Raw genomic sequence first — 14,863 nt, forward strand, 5'->3', positions numbered from 1 at the left:
GGTGGGAGGGAGGGTGAGCCTGGAGACAGAGGTCAGGCCAGGTTGTGGGGCTTCTCCTGTAAAGAGTCTTCAGCAATTCTAGTGGGATATCCAAGAGGATGTTGTGACTTTGGCCTTGGCCAAACACCCCAGGGGTGTTATAATTGGGGCGCGGGGGCAGCCACTGGGAGAGCAAGTGCCACCATGGCTCTAAGAGGAAGAATAGAAACTTCAATCAGGAGGGATCCAGTAGGGGAAGGGTTCAGTTCTCAGGAAGAGAGGGTTGGAGAAAGCTTGAGTCGTTGTTAGGGCATTAGCCAAATGGCCAGGACTTTTCCAGAGGGAAGCTGGGATATAATCAGGAAACTAGGGCAGGAGCCTAATTCTGCATACTGGATAAAGCTTGCCACAGGTATGCCAGGCTTTGGGTGGCAGGAGGAATGGCAGAGCTCAGCCACTGGGGGGAATGAGCCTGTGCCCACGGGGCTGTTTTCTGATGGGCTCAGTCACTGGAACAGGTTGGGAGAGGGTGGCCATGAAGAACCTGCAGGCTGAAGATCTTTTATATTTGGCTTATTTATTGAGAGGTCTCAGCTCTGCACATACATAGGAATTGGTTTTATTTTTGCTAATCACTGCTTTCCACTGTGCTGAAGCAAGTTCTTCTCTCCTTCTGTGGAATAGGACTCTTGAGGATCCTTGGACCAGGGCCATATATTTCCTGCCATGCTTAAGTTTTAAAACCTTTTTATTTCTGTATGACTTAGTCTCTTTGTTTTTGAGGTGTGTCTTGTTCTGCCACCCAGGCTGGAGTGCAATGGCGCCATCTTGGCCTCACTGCAACCTCTGCCTCCCGGGTTCAAGCGATTCTCCTGCCTCAGTCTCCTGAGTAGCCGGGACAACAGGTGTGTGCCACCGTGTCCAGCTAATTTTTGTACTTTTAGTAGAGACGGGGTTTTGCCATGTTGGCCAGGCTGGCCTCAAGTGATTCGCCTGGCCGAGGCCTCCCCAGTGCGCTGGGATTACAGGTGTGACCCACCGCACCTGGCCCCTTTTTGTTTTTAAAACATCAGTTTCCAACCTGATTGACAGTTTGTCCTCGACTGCATGGGCAGAGATGGGATCCTGGCTGCTGGTAGCGGAAGAGGGTGCTGTGGTCAGGCTCTGTGCACCTCCTCCCTCTCCCTCTTCCAGATGCTCCTTCCCTTGGTGCTGGGCACAGGAAGGACAGCTGGAGAGGCTTAGTTCTATGTGTCTCCCCCCTGCGGAGGGTGTATGGGGGTTCCTGGTCTTGCTGTGGTCCTCCTGGTTCTGTCTGATGCTGGTGTGGCACCTGTGTCTTCCTGTGGTCTCATCTGTGGTATATAATCCCACCCTCTTCTCCTGGTGCTGTTTCCCTTACCTTTGAAGCTGCCTGGACAGGCCATGGCTCCTCTCCTGCTGCTCTCCCAACCTGCACTTTCTTGTTGACTCAGGGAAACCACTGGAGTCTTCTTTCATACCCTCTGAGGGCCACAGAGAATGGTATTCCTTCACTGAAGGCAACTCTAGTCTTTGCAAGTGGTTTTCTTGGCGTCCCTCAGAATTGGCTTTGAGAGAGGGAAAGCATCCTCATCAGTTTCCCATGAGAATGTGAGGGAATAAGAAAAGTAGCTAATAGGCCAGGTGTGGTGGCTTATGCCTGTAATCTCAGCATTTTGGGAGGCCAAGGTGGGCAAATCACTTGAGGTCAGGAGTTCAAGACCAGGCTGGCCAAAATGGTAAAACCCTGTCTCTACTAACAATACAAAGAAGTTAGCTGGGCGTGGTGGTGCACACCTGAAGTCCTAGCTACTTGGGAGGCTGAGGCAGGAGAATCGCTTGAACCCAGGAGGCAGAGGTTGCAGTGAGCCAAGATCGTGCCACTGCACTCCAGTCTGGGTGACAGACTGAGACTCGGTCTCAAAAGAAGAAAAAGTGTTGCGCTAAACATCTCTTTCCATGTTAAGGTTGTCTTTCTGTACTCAGGAATGGACTTTCCTTATAGACTCCACTCTGAGATGTAAAATTTGTACATCAAAGGATTTGAACAATTCTAAGTACAAATTTTTATATGTGTGTGTGTTTGTGTGTGTGTATGTGTAGTACAGTTTTAATTGCTCCCATGATACATAGTTATTAGAGAAAAGCCTTGTAAAAAAAAAAAAAAAAAAGGAGCGGGGAGGAGAAAGGAGGCAAAGAAACACGGATATGGATTTGTGTCTTCCATTTGCCTTGAATTGAATTTAATGTCATTAAAAAACCCATTGGTCAGGTGCAGTAGCTCATGCCTGTAATCCCAGAACTTTGGGAGGCCGGGGCGGGAGGATCACTTGAGGCCAGGAGTTGGAGACCAGCCTGGCCAACATTGCAAAACCCCCTCTCTACTAAAAATACAAAAATTAGCCAGGCGTGGTGGTGCATGTGCCTGTAGTCTCAGCTACTCGGGAGGCTGAGGTGGGAGAATTGCTTGAACCCAGGAAGTGGAGGTTGCAATGAGCTGAGATTGTGCCATTGCACTCCAGCCTCGGCAACAGAGTGAGATTATGTCTCAAAAAAAAAAAAAAAAAAAAAAAAAAGAAAAAAGAAAAATAGCTAATACTTACATAGTGCAGTTCTAAGAATATTAAATATTTTAATTGATTTAATCCTTGTGATAACCATTTGGAGTAGACATTAGCCTCATTTTATAAATGAGGAATCTGAGGACTAGAGTGGATATACATAGCTCTACATCACACGGTTTATAAGTTGGCAGATCCAGGACTTGAACCTTGTCTTTCTGGCTTAAGTGTAACGTGGCACTCTTGTCACGCTGAAGGGTCCTTCTTTTCCTCTCTTTATATTGATTTCCTCTCTTGTATTGACTGAATGGGAGGCAGGGGAGTGGTAAGGGCAGGGGACCAGTTTTGACACCTCTTGGAAAGTTGTGCTGTAGTAGCTGGCATCATGGCTGGAAACTTGTCAGTGACTCTGACTGTGGACTATTGTGAGCTTTCAGTCATTAGCTTTGGACCTTAGCTGTGATTCCAGGTCAGGAGGAAAGTTCCACTCAACTTGCTATTTCTCATCAAGCTCAGCAGTGCTGACAGGCCTGGATCTTTTCCTGAAGCTCTTTTCCCCAAGCTGGATATCTTAGGACTTCTCTTCCTTTCCTGCCTGCCCAGATCCCGTGCAGGGCAGCTCCCTTTCTCACAGACCCCTGCAAACCCCTCCCTCCACTATCTTTCCTATGTCTTCTGCCAACCTCAAGCCCTGGAGCCCTCTAACATCTGTCTTCTCTGCTATCCAGGGGCTGCCAGGAACTGCTGGAGAAAATCTTATAATTGTGCTGGTGTTACATATTTATGGCTTCAGCTTCAAGATAAGTCACTAATCCTTTATTATGTTCTTGAATGGCTTCCTCTTCCAGTCTTTGTCATGGCTCTTGAAGACCCATTACAGCCCCAAGACCCCATGGTATTAGTCCTACCTTCTTGCCCCTCGTCTTCACGCTCTCCTTTACTGACACTTACCTTGAGGTTATCTACTGGGACATCTAGAGAGCCTATTGTTCGAGGAATGCAGTCTTGCAAGCCTACTCTGGACCCGAGCAGCTGACCTCTTCTTCCACGCCCCCCTTCTCGCTATCTCTTTTACCAATAAATAGAGAGGGCTGTGTAAAGCTCAGGGCCCTTGTCCACTAGAGGCAAGATGCCCCCTGACCCCTTCTTCCAAACATATTTTTTTGTCTCATCTTTATTCCCACATTCATCCTCCTTTGTTCAGTCCCCCAAGGTCTATGCAGGTTACAATTAAGCAAGCTGGCCTCTTGTTTAAATCCTCCCATTGACTCTGTCTCCCCTTAGGCCTCCACTGTCTCACTCTTTTCTTCATTGCTGGACTTTTAGAAAGCATATCTCTACCCACTGCTTTCACTTCCTGATCACGTATCACTGTCAACCAATGTAATCTACTGTCCCCTCTGTCACACAATGGATCTACTTCAGTTAAGTTACCAACGTCTTCCTAAAAGATGAATCCAGCAGGCATTTGTGTCTTTATTTTTGACAACTCTGCTCTGTTGTGCATTTTGACCATCTCCTTCTGGAAACATCTTCTACTGTGATTCCTACCACACTACTGCTGGTTAAACTCTTAACTCTCTGTTCACTATGTTTTATTTTCCAGGCTCTCTTTCTGTGTCCAACGTTTTAAATCAGTGATCACGAGGAGTTTGCTCTTGGTCATCTAGTCTTTTCACTCAGTTCATGTTTCGTGCATGACTCTTATGGTAACCCATGTGATCACCTGTTCATAATTCCTATCTTGACATTTCTCTTGAGCTTTAGGCAGCCTATCTGGACAGCTCTACTTGGACACCCCTATGTACCTCAAAATAGTTTTCAAAAAATATATATTTTAAATCCATCCAAACATTTTCATCACTCCAATTTACTAGAAACTATAAAACCAACCTTCATCTTTGGATGAAGCACTCTGGAGCTGATTACCTCTGCTTCAATCCTGACTCCTCTTTTGATTAGCTGGTTGAGCTTGGGCAAGTAATCCACCTTCCTTGTGTCTTAGTTTCTGGAAATTAAGCATATCTTCCTTAAAGAATGGACACGAAGATAAAATTAGATAATAAAGGCAGAGCTCTTGGCAAAGGGCTCAATATGTAGTAACTTCCACCAAATGCTGTGTTTTGTTATTGTTGCCATTATTCTATTCATCTTTCATTCAACACTTCTGAGCATCCTCTGTGATTCACTTGGCATTGTGCTGGGGAGTCACTCCACACCCTTATCTCTGTACATTCTGCAGATTTTTACCTCTTAAGTGCTCTAAGATCTGTCAATCTCTCTCTGCACCACCATCACTCCTCAGGGTGGGGCCACATTGCTTATTATCTACATTGCCACCTCTCCCACCTATTTTCTCTCCCGCTCCAGGCCATCTTCCTCACTGTGGCCAGAGGAATCTTCCTAAAACAGGAATGGTCACCCCCTACTGAAAATCCTTCAGTGGCCCTTCAGTATAGACTTGTACTGCTTCCCATGCTGTCAAGCCCTTGTGTCTGCTGGCCTAGCCCTAGCCATCTGGAGCTACTTGGAAGTTTCCACACCATGCCCTGTTGGGTTATCCCTTTGGACCAGGTCCATGTTCTTCCTTCTGCTGAAATAAGCTTCTCCTCCACCTCCCTCTATTGTCCTCCTGGTGTTTTGCTTTCTCCTCCTTTAAGATTCTGTTGAAGCATTACCTGCTGCTGTAAACATTTTAGGAATTTTTACCCCTGTTTCCTTCCTCTTCCCCCGCAGGTGGGGGATGGGTTGCTTCGTTCCCCGTGTTCTTAACAGCATTTTATACATATCTTGCCTCTCATGATCAGGGGCTCTACCTTTCTTACCCCTAGGTTTTTTAATGTCTAAGGCCCAGAAAGGGAGGTTTACAGTTAGCAGTATTTTATTAAATACTTAACTCATTAAAGTCATAAATGTAAAACTGATTCTATGTTAAACTTTAAAAAATAACTTACGAATCCTATAAATTCATTTGTAAATCTGATATTTATGTTAAAATGAAAGGCACTTATCTTTGAACAATGTTTAATTTATAAATTTAACCAATTAAATCCCTCAATTAATACTATTTATAAATTCTATTAATTTCCCTTAAACATTTTAAAGTGTAGTCATATGTGTAATCATATGTTCAATTAGTCATCCATTTCTCACAAAGATCCAAATCTGATCAAAGAAACAAATGTCATTCACTAAATAAATGTTTACTAAGTGCCTAGCATGTGTGGTAACTGCTCCAGGCTTGGAGACTCAGTGATTAATAGTCAACGAAATGACCACTGAATGGTAAATACTGAGAATTGTGCCAACTGTAAACCTGAGTAAATGATTATTAGTGTTTTAACTAGTGTCACTGCAACCTGAATAAAGTATATAAAATCCTATCAGTACACAGGACCTTAGAACAAACACAACAATTACACAGTAGGGCCTGACCACAGAATGAGGAGATCTGAATAAAATCCTGGAAGATGACACTAGAACCCCAGAGCCTCGCAACTCCCTGATATTTAAAAGCTGCATTATTTCAGGAAAAGGTACCAGTCTGCTGAAAAATGGACACATGACACTGGAGAAGATCATCTGAAAGGGAGAGGGTCGGGAAGTCCTGTTGACTACTGATGTGGCAGCTACTTCATGATAATGAGGGGCTGAACAAATGCCAGCTCAGATGGAATCATTCTGGAAGGTGCACTCACATTCTGAGTCCAGGCCCTAATCTCCAGTCGTAACATGGAACTTGACTTTATTGTGGTTCCCAGTATTTTATAAGGTAACCACAGCTGGCCTGAGGTGGTCATTGTGATGTCTTTGATTGGGACAGCTACTTGGAAATTTGAGATAAGGAAATAAATCCCTGGTGTCAATGCTTCTGTATTGGATATAATGATAGTAATAAGATACGTTGATAGTAATAAGCTTTGCAGGCATTTTTAGGTGTGTGTTTTGTTGCTGCCTCCTTTTGAGCCCCTCTTCCCAGACCACACTTTTGCTAGAGTTCACAGAGCAGGTTGAAGTTCATTGATGAAGCCCTGGACCAACATGGCCTTCAGGCCCCACATGCTGAGCCCTATCAAGTGCCACATCTCTCGCCACTATTGGTCTTGGGTGAAATGCTGCATCGGGGACCTAGAACCTGGCTTCTCGAGTGGCTGTCCAAGGGCTGGAGGGTGAAACCCAGAAGTGTTGGGTCTTTGGCTCCTATGGTGAACCTCAACCAATGGGAGAGGATAGGATGGCACTGGGCAGATCAATTTCCCTTCCTTTCTGCCTTCCAGGGACTACTCTGAGGTGCAGTTTCTTCTTGCAGCTCTTTCTGAGAAAGTCCGGTGTGCTGATGGACATACTTGCCTAGTGGCCTGGCTTGTTTTGAAGGTGGCTGGTGCAGTTACACCCTTTATCACACAGTCCTTGGACTCTTTCTTGGCCTTGCACTCTCTGTCCTCACTCTTACCGTCCTGGGCTAGTACCTCACACAATAAATTGTCATCACTTTAATCCTTGTCTTGGGCTTTGCTTTCTAGAAGACAGGGGCTAAGAAGGCCCTTTGAAAAGAGTTATAATCATGGATTTTGGAATATTTTTTCTTGTCCTCTGTGTATCCCTGAAACTTAGTACTTTTTGGAATTGGCTTATGCTGTTAATGACCTTTAGACCAGAAAATATTATATTTTTAAATTGTTTTCACCTGACGTTTTTAGTGTTCCAAAGTTGTATGCTTATCAGAAATAAGCAAGAACTCTGCAATTCTTTGAAGGCCAACAGCCTGTTACACTGTTTATAGCATAATTAACAACTTTATGACATTTATGAAAGTAAATGCATTAAATTTGTAATTATTGTCTGGAAAAACTGTATTTTTACATTTTATGAAACTTAAGCAATTCAAATTATGCTATATTTCATACATAAGCTGAATAATTTTAGATTCATGAAGTATTAACACATCATAAAAGTACTTTCTGTGCTAATATTTTTTTCTCTTCCTGACTTACATATTTTAAAAAAATTCACTTTGCTAATCATGATCCTGTTTAATATTCTTGGGAAGGTTAGAGGTGGAATTCAGAGTGAGATTATTGGCATCGCAAGAGGAACAGACATTGAAAGGTCAGTTTATTCAATTTCGTGTTTAGATGCAAGATCTCAGTTACTCATCCTACACATGAGAAAACCCTTCTTGCATTTAAGATTTACTGGCTTCTGGCTGGGTGCGGTGGCTCACGCCTATAATCCCAGCACTTTGGGAGGCCTAAGCAGGCAGATCACCTGAGGTCAGGAGTTCGTGACCAGCCTGGCCAACATGGTGAAACCCCCGTTTCTACTAAAAATACAAAAATTAGTCAAGTGTAGAGGCCCACGCCTGTAGTCCCAGCTACTTGGAGGCTGTGGCAGGAGAATCGCTTGAACCCGGGAAGCTGAGGTTGCAGTGAGCTGACATCACGCCACCGCACTCCAGCCTGGGTGACAGAGTGAGACTCTGTCTCAAAAAAAAAAAAAAAAAAAGAAAAGGAAAAAAAAAGACTTACTGCCTTCTTTTTAGACACAGTTTGCAGGAAAGGAAGGGAACCTAATAACCCATTAGAAAAATAGATGTTTTATAAATAATGTTAATTGCAGCTATTTCACATTCAGACAGGTATAACCAAGACTAAGCTTCACTCTAGGAATAATGCAAACTTTTAATCTGAAGAATAGTTTCGAGTTGTTGGAAGAAGTGATATGTCTTTAGATCAAGTGACAACTATGTGTCTAAATTATAGCCTTTTCCCAAGGGTCTATTGACTTTTTAGGAATGACCTTCACCTGGGTAGGATGCATTCCCCTCATCAGTGTGTGGAAATGGACAGCAGATCAGCATCCCGGAGCCTAAGGGTTTGCCGAGTTGGTGATCACATTCAGCAGCACCTTCCTTGGGTGCCCCATGGCAAGCGAGTAACCACTGCCATGTTTGGTGTAATGGTGAGTGGAGGCATCCCACACACAGTAGGAGACAGGAGGGGCCGGGGCCTCCACACCCACATGTGCATACTTCCTGGATTCAGCATGTGTCTCCCAAATTACCCAGGAATAGGACTTAATGCCTTATGTCTGTGACTTTTGGAGCACCAGGCTATGCACATTTGGAGGTACCTTATATATGCCTGTGTGAATGAATAAATGGATGGATGTGAATAAATGAATGGGCCTGAGGTTTTTGTTTTGTTTTGAGGCAAGTCTCAGTCTATCACCCGGGTTGGAGTGCAGTGTGCCATCGTGGCTCACTATAGCCTCGACCTTCTGGGGCTCAAGGGATCCTCTTCCCTCTGCCTCCCGAGTAGCTAGGAGTACAGGCATGCTCCACCTTGCCTGGCTAATTAAAAAGTACATATATTTTGTTGAGAGGAGGTTTCGCTATGTTGCCCAGGCTGGGGGCTCAAGGTTTTCTCATGGGTTTATTTGCTAATTGTAGTTCTCCTGTTATGACTTGTTCACACCCTTGGCCTAGCCATCCTTTGGAGTATTAGTATTTTTCTTATGAATTTGGATGAGCTCCCAATATATATACCAGAGGCTTATGTGACCAGAGGCTTGAAAGAACCTAACTTCTATTTCCTTTAGGAGCAATGGTTCAGTATTCATTAATTGAGTGTTTGTAGTGGCTTAATAGAACATAATTACTTTTAATACTGAAAGTCCACTGTATTTATTTCACACCTCTTGATTTTTCTGTTCATTATTTTGGATTGTTTTTAAATTAATCATGTATTTCATACATCACTTATGTTCATTGATGAAACATTATAAAATACAAAAAAAAGAGAAAAAGTTATAAAGTACAAAAAACCCCCAGCAAAACCGTTATCCACATCGCATTACCCTATATTGTTACTCTTAATATTGGATATATACCCAATATTATTACATTTACATATGTTTATAAAAATGCAAAAATGAAATGTACTGGCTTCTAACCTACTTTTTCTCACCTAATATATGGTGATGATATTTCTATGAGAATATAGATCCACATCATAATTTTTAGAAGCTGTATAATGTGGAAAAACTACACTTTCTTTGAAGTTTTCTAACTGTTGGATATTTAAGTTGTTACCAATTTTCACTAATAACAATAAGTAAAATTTATTGAGTGTTTGCTGTCTCAGATTATGAGTTGAAGATGTTTATACGCATTATTTCACCTAAGCCTCAACAACCTTACGGGGTAGGTATTTTTTTCTCCCCCAGTTTTATGGATGAGGGAACTGAGGCACAAAATAATATACCTAAAGTGAAAAATAAGTATTGCAGCTGGGATTCCAGTCCTGGAAACTTGATTTCACATTTGTGTTCCCAACTAGAACAACGTATAATTAGTGATTCCGTGCTACTGTCTTTGGCAATTTCCTAGGGAAAAAAAGTAATCCTGAAATAAAGTTGCTGAGTCAGCATTGGATATTTTAAGGACTTTTGTTATGCATCGCCAAGTTATGTTCCAGAAAATGTCCCCCTCAAATAGTGTAAGAAAAGGCGCATTTCCCCATGTCTTTATTAACGCTAGGCTGAATATAGTATTTTAAAATCACTATTTTAATTGTCATTTCTTTAATTGTGAGATGAAATGTTACATTCTTATCCACCTTTTTAGTTATTTTATGAATCACTGTTTATTTCCATTGTGGTGTTTGTCTTTTACTGGTTTCTAAGAACTCTTTATACATTTTACATATGATTGTCGAATTGCTGCAAATAATTTTCCTGTTAGTCATTTGAAATTTAAATAGGTTTTTCTTTTTACATTTTTATTGTGGAATCTGACATACATTTGGAACAGTGCATAGAATATAAATGTACAGCTTATCAAATGATTATGAAGTTAACAACTGTACAACCACCAGTTCAAGCAATGGAATCTTGCCAGTTTCCCAGAAGTTCCCTGTGTGTTCCTTCCTAATACAATCTACGCCCAACTTTCTAGAAGAAGCCACAATTGTGGTAGCCAGCTTCACAGATGGCCCCCAGTGATTCTCTCCTCCTGGTCTTCATACCCACCCAGGATTGTTCCAAGGTGGGCCAGTGTGACCAATAGAATATGACAGAAACCGTGGGATGTTGCATTCCAGATTGGGTTATAAAAGACTGTGGCTCCCATCTTGGGCTCGCTCACTCTCTCACGGATGAATCACTCGGGGGGAAGCCAGTTGCCATGTCTTGACAACACTCAGGCAGTCCTGTGGAGAGGCCCTGGTATCCAGGAACTGAGGCCCTCCTTCCAAAAGCCCTTGGAGAACTGAGGCCTGCCAACAACCATGTGGGTGAGCTGGGAGGCGGATCCTCTGCCTTTCAGATGACTGCAGCCCTGGCCCACAGCTTAACTGCAGGCTCATGAGAAATCCTGGGCCAGAATCACCCACCTAAGCTGCTCCCGGATTCCTGACTCTCAGAAACTATGTGAGATAACAGCCATGTGAGCTGTTTTAAGCTGCTGAGTTCGGGGGTAATTTTTTAGCAGAGTAATAGACAACTAACATAACTATTCTGACTTTTATAATAATAATTTCCTTCTTTATAATTACAATTTTACCACCAATATGTATGTATCTCTAAACAAGATAGTTTAGGTTTGCATATTTTTACCTATTTTATACATGGGATCATACCGTATTTTAAAATTGGGTCTTATCTCGATATTAGGCCTATCCATATAGTTGCATATAGCCAGCACTCATTTTATTTGCAATCTAGAGATTCATTGTATAAATACACCACTTACGTACGTATCTATTCTCCTGTTCGTGGTCATCGGTGTTGTCCTGGGTTTGAGACTATTATGAAAACTGCTGCAGCGAATATTATGGGCGTGTTTCCTGGTGCACGTTCCACAGGCTTCTCTAAGTTGACCTTGTAGTCACTCGCTGGCTAAAGGATATTGGCGTCTTCACTTTTTCTTTAATTTTACTAGATAATGGCTAAACCTCATCAAATAATACCAGATTATACTCCAATCTGCAGGACGTGAGAGTTCCCATTATTTTACATCCTTGCCAATCCGTGGTATTATTGGTCTTTCTGATTTTTGCCCATCTGATGAGTATGTAAGTGATATCTCATAGGGATTTTAATTTTGCATTCCCTGAGAGTCAAGAGGTTGTGCACTCTTTCATTTATTTATTGACTACTTGAATTTACTTTTTTTTTTTTTTTTTTTTGAGAGATGGAGTCTCACTGTCTCCCCCAGGCTGGGGTGCAGTGACGTGATCTCGGCTCACTGCAACCTCTGCCTCCTAAGTTCAAGCGATTTTCCTGCCTCAGCTTCCCAAGTAGCTGGGATTACAGGTGTGTGCCACCACACTCAGCTAATTTTTGTATTTTTTAGTAGAGACATGGTTTCACTAAATGTTGGCCAGGCTGGTCACGAACTCCCGACCTCAGGTGATCTGCCTGCCTTGGCCTCCCAAAGTGCTGGGATTACAGGCATGAGCCACTGCATCCGGCCTGAATTTCCTTTTTAGTGACATGCTTGTTCGAGTATTTTATCCATTTTTAAGAAATTAGTTGTCTTTGTCTTATTTATTTGTAGCAGTTCTTTACATATTCTGGATACTAGCCCTTTGTTGTTATATGTTGTACAAATATCTTCTCTTACTCTGTAGTTTATCTTTTCACTCTCTAAAGCCTAATGATGTCTTTTGATAAAAAGAAATTATTTTACTGTAATAGGGTTTATTAATCTTTTCCCATATTTGTTTTTTAACATGTAGGTTTTTTTTATAGTTGATTTTATTAGTCTTTGCCATTATAGTTCCTGACTTTTGAAATCCTGTTTAGAAAGGCATCCCTACTCTGAGATTACACAAATATTCACCTACATGTGGTGGTTTTATTTTTATGTTTTCATTTAAAAATATTTAAACCATTCATCTGAAATTTTTTTAAAGCTTTGGTTATAACATTTTTTTCCCTGAATGTGATGAATACGGTTAGCAAATTTATGGAATAATCTGACCTCTTCCTGTTGTAAATGCTACCCGGGTTACGAAGTGGGATCCTATATATTGGCTGTATTTCTGAGCTTTCTCTTTTGTGAATTGCTCATTCTGTTGATTCTGGCACTTTCTGCCACCTACTTGTAGTTACTGTGCTCTGCGGGACACATCTGATAGGGCCTGCTCCTGCACGTTACTCTTGTTTTTCAGCATTTTCCTGACATTTTTTACATTTTTGTTTTCTAGATGAGCTTTAGGATCCCTTTAATATTAACATAATTATTTTTGGCTGTGTTGTAGATTTGTCTGTGACTTGTTAGAAATTAGTCTTCCCACTTAGGAATGTGGCACGTCTTGCCATTTACTTTTGAATCTTTTTATGTCCCTCAGAAAAATTTTGTAGGTTTCATTTCAATAGAGGTCTGGCAAATTCTTATTCTAAGTTTTTTAAATTTTTTGTTTCTGGTGTGAATTGGCCCTTTTCTCCTATGCGTTTTCTGATGCATAGGTTTTCAAACCTCCATTCCTTCAGCGATAAAGGCTCCCGTGGAGTGGCCGAAGGCTGGGGAGCATTGCAGCTCTGCCCCTGTCTCTTTACCATAACAGGTTTTGTTTATAGAAATCATTCTCTTTTGCTAAAAAAAAAAAATAATTTTCCTGATTGGTTGTTACTGAGGTTTGAAACCCTGTTTTTGTGTGCACTTTTTTTTTTTGAGATGGAGTCTTGCTCTGTCACCCAGGCTGGAGTGCAGTGGCGTGATCTCCGCTCACTGCAAGCTCTGCCTCCCGGGTTCATGCCATTCTCCTGCCTCAGCCTCCCAGGTAGCTGGGACTACAGGCGCCCACCACCATGCCCGGCTAATTTTTTTGTATTTTTTTAGTAGAGACAGGGTTTCACCGTGTTAGCCAGGATGGTCTCGATCTCCTGACCTCGTGATCCACCAGCCTCAGCCTCCCAAAGTGTTGGGATTACAGGCGTGAGCCACCGCACCCGGCCTGTGTACACATATTTTTAATGAATGACCTTTACTGATATCTTTTGTTGGTTTTAATTACTTTTTTAGTGATTCATCTTGGATCTCCCGGGTATTCATTCCTTTATTATTATTTTATTTTATTTTTTTGAGAGAGAGTCTTGCTGTGTTGCCCAGGCTAGAGTGAAGTGGCATGATCTCAGCTCACTGCAACCCTGCCTCCTGGGTTCAAGTGATTCTCCTGCCTCAGCCTCCCGAGTAGCTGGGATTACAGGTGCATGTCACCACACCTGGCTAATTTTTGTAGTTTTAGTAGAGATGGGGTTTCGCCATGTTGGCCAGGCTGGTCTCGAACTCATGACCTCAGGTGATCCGCCTGCCCTGGCTCCCCAAAGTGCTGGGATTACAGGAGTGAGCCACCGCGCCCGGCCTCATTCATTTATTTATTGAAAAAATATTTATTCAGTGCCCACCCACTGTGTACCAGACACATTTCTAGGTGCTTGGAATATATCTATGAGCAATCATATGGTATATCATATGGTAAGCTCAAAATGAGTATATTATATGGTAAGTACTTTGGAGAAAAAGAAAATGGATCAAGGGTGCTGGAGGTGGGATATGGGGTCCAGGCAGAATTTTATTTTATTTTATTTTACTTTATTGATTGATTGATTGAGATGGAGTCTTGCTCTGTCACCAGGCTGGAGTGCAGTGGCGTGATCTTGGCTCACTGCAACCTCTACCTCCCAGGTTCAAGCGATTCTCCTGCCTCAGCCTCCCGAGTAGCTGGGACTACAGGCGCGCACCACCACGCCCAGCTAATTTTTGTATTTTTAGTAGAGACAGGGTTTCACCATGTTGGCCACGGTGGTCTCGATCTTCTGACCTCGTGATCTGCTTGCCTCAGCCTCCCAAAGTGCTGGGATTACAGGCTTGAGCCACCGCGCCCAGCCCAGGCACAATTTTAAATAGGGTGGTCACCATAGGTCTCATTGAAAGGGGGACATTTAAACAAAGACTTGGAGGTAAGGACGCCGGCTGTGTAGATATCTGCTGGAAAAGCGTGCTTGGCAGAGGAGAAAGCCTGTGCAAAGGCCTTAGGAACACGCTGGAGGTGTTCGAGGATCAGGGAGGGGTGTGGCTGGAGCACAGTGAGGGAGGGAGTCAAGGTTGGTTAGAGAGGGATAGAGTAGGGGACAGATGTTTGTGTGGGGCCTTAGTGTAAAGACTTTGACACTGAGTGAAGGGAGCAGCCATTGCAGGGTTCTGGAATACTGTAGGGACAAGATGGGCTTACTTTTTTTTTTTTTTTTTTTGAGACAGAGTCTCGCTCTTTTGCCAGGCTGGAGTGCAGTGGCAC

The 14,863-nt window shown here is 42.7% G+C and overlaps 1 protein-coding gene across 5 annotated transcripts in view; it reads left to right on the plus strand.

Moving 5' to 3' along the window:
* Positions 1-14,863, plus strand: part of SH3GL3 (SH3 domain containing GRB2 like 3, endophilin A3) — a 159,855-nt gene that overhangs the window by 41,348 nt on the left and 103,644 nt on the right. The window contains exon 1 of one of the 5 annotated variants that reach the window (XM_055277432.2): positions 7,653-7,670. The exons of the other annotated variants lie outside the window; for them this stretch is intronic. The gene's annotated coding sequence lies outside the window, so the exon portion shown is untranslated. Of the gene's footprint in view, positions 1-7,652; positions 7,671-14,863 lie in introns of those variants that run through there. 5 annotated transcript variants of the gene reach the window in all.

Source organism: Symphalangus syndactylus, chromosome 5 (genome assembly GCF_028878055.3).
Source record: "Symphalangus syndactylus isolate Jambi chromosome 5, NHGRI_mSymSyn1-v2.1_pri, whole genome shotgun sequence".
Classification (NCBI taxonomy): domain Eukaryota; kingdom Metazoa; phylum Chordata; class Mammalia; order Primates; family Hylobatidae; genus Symphalangus; species Symphalangus syndactylus.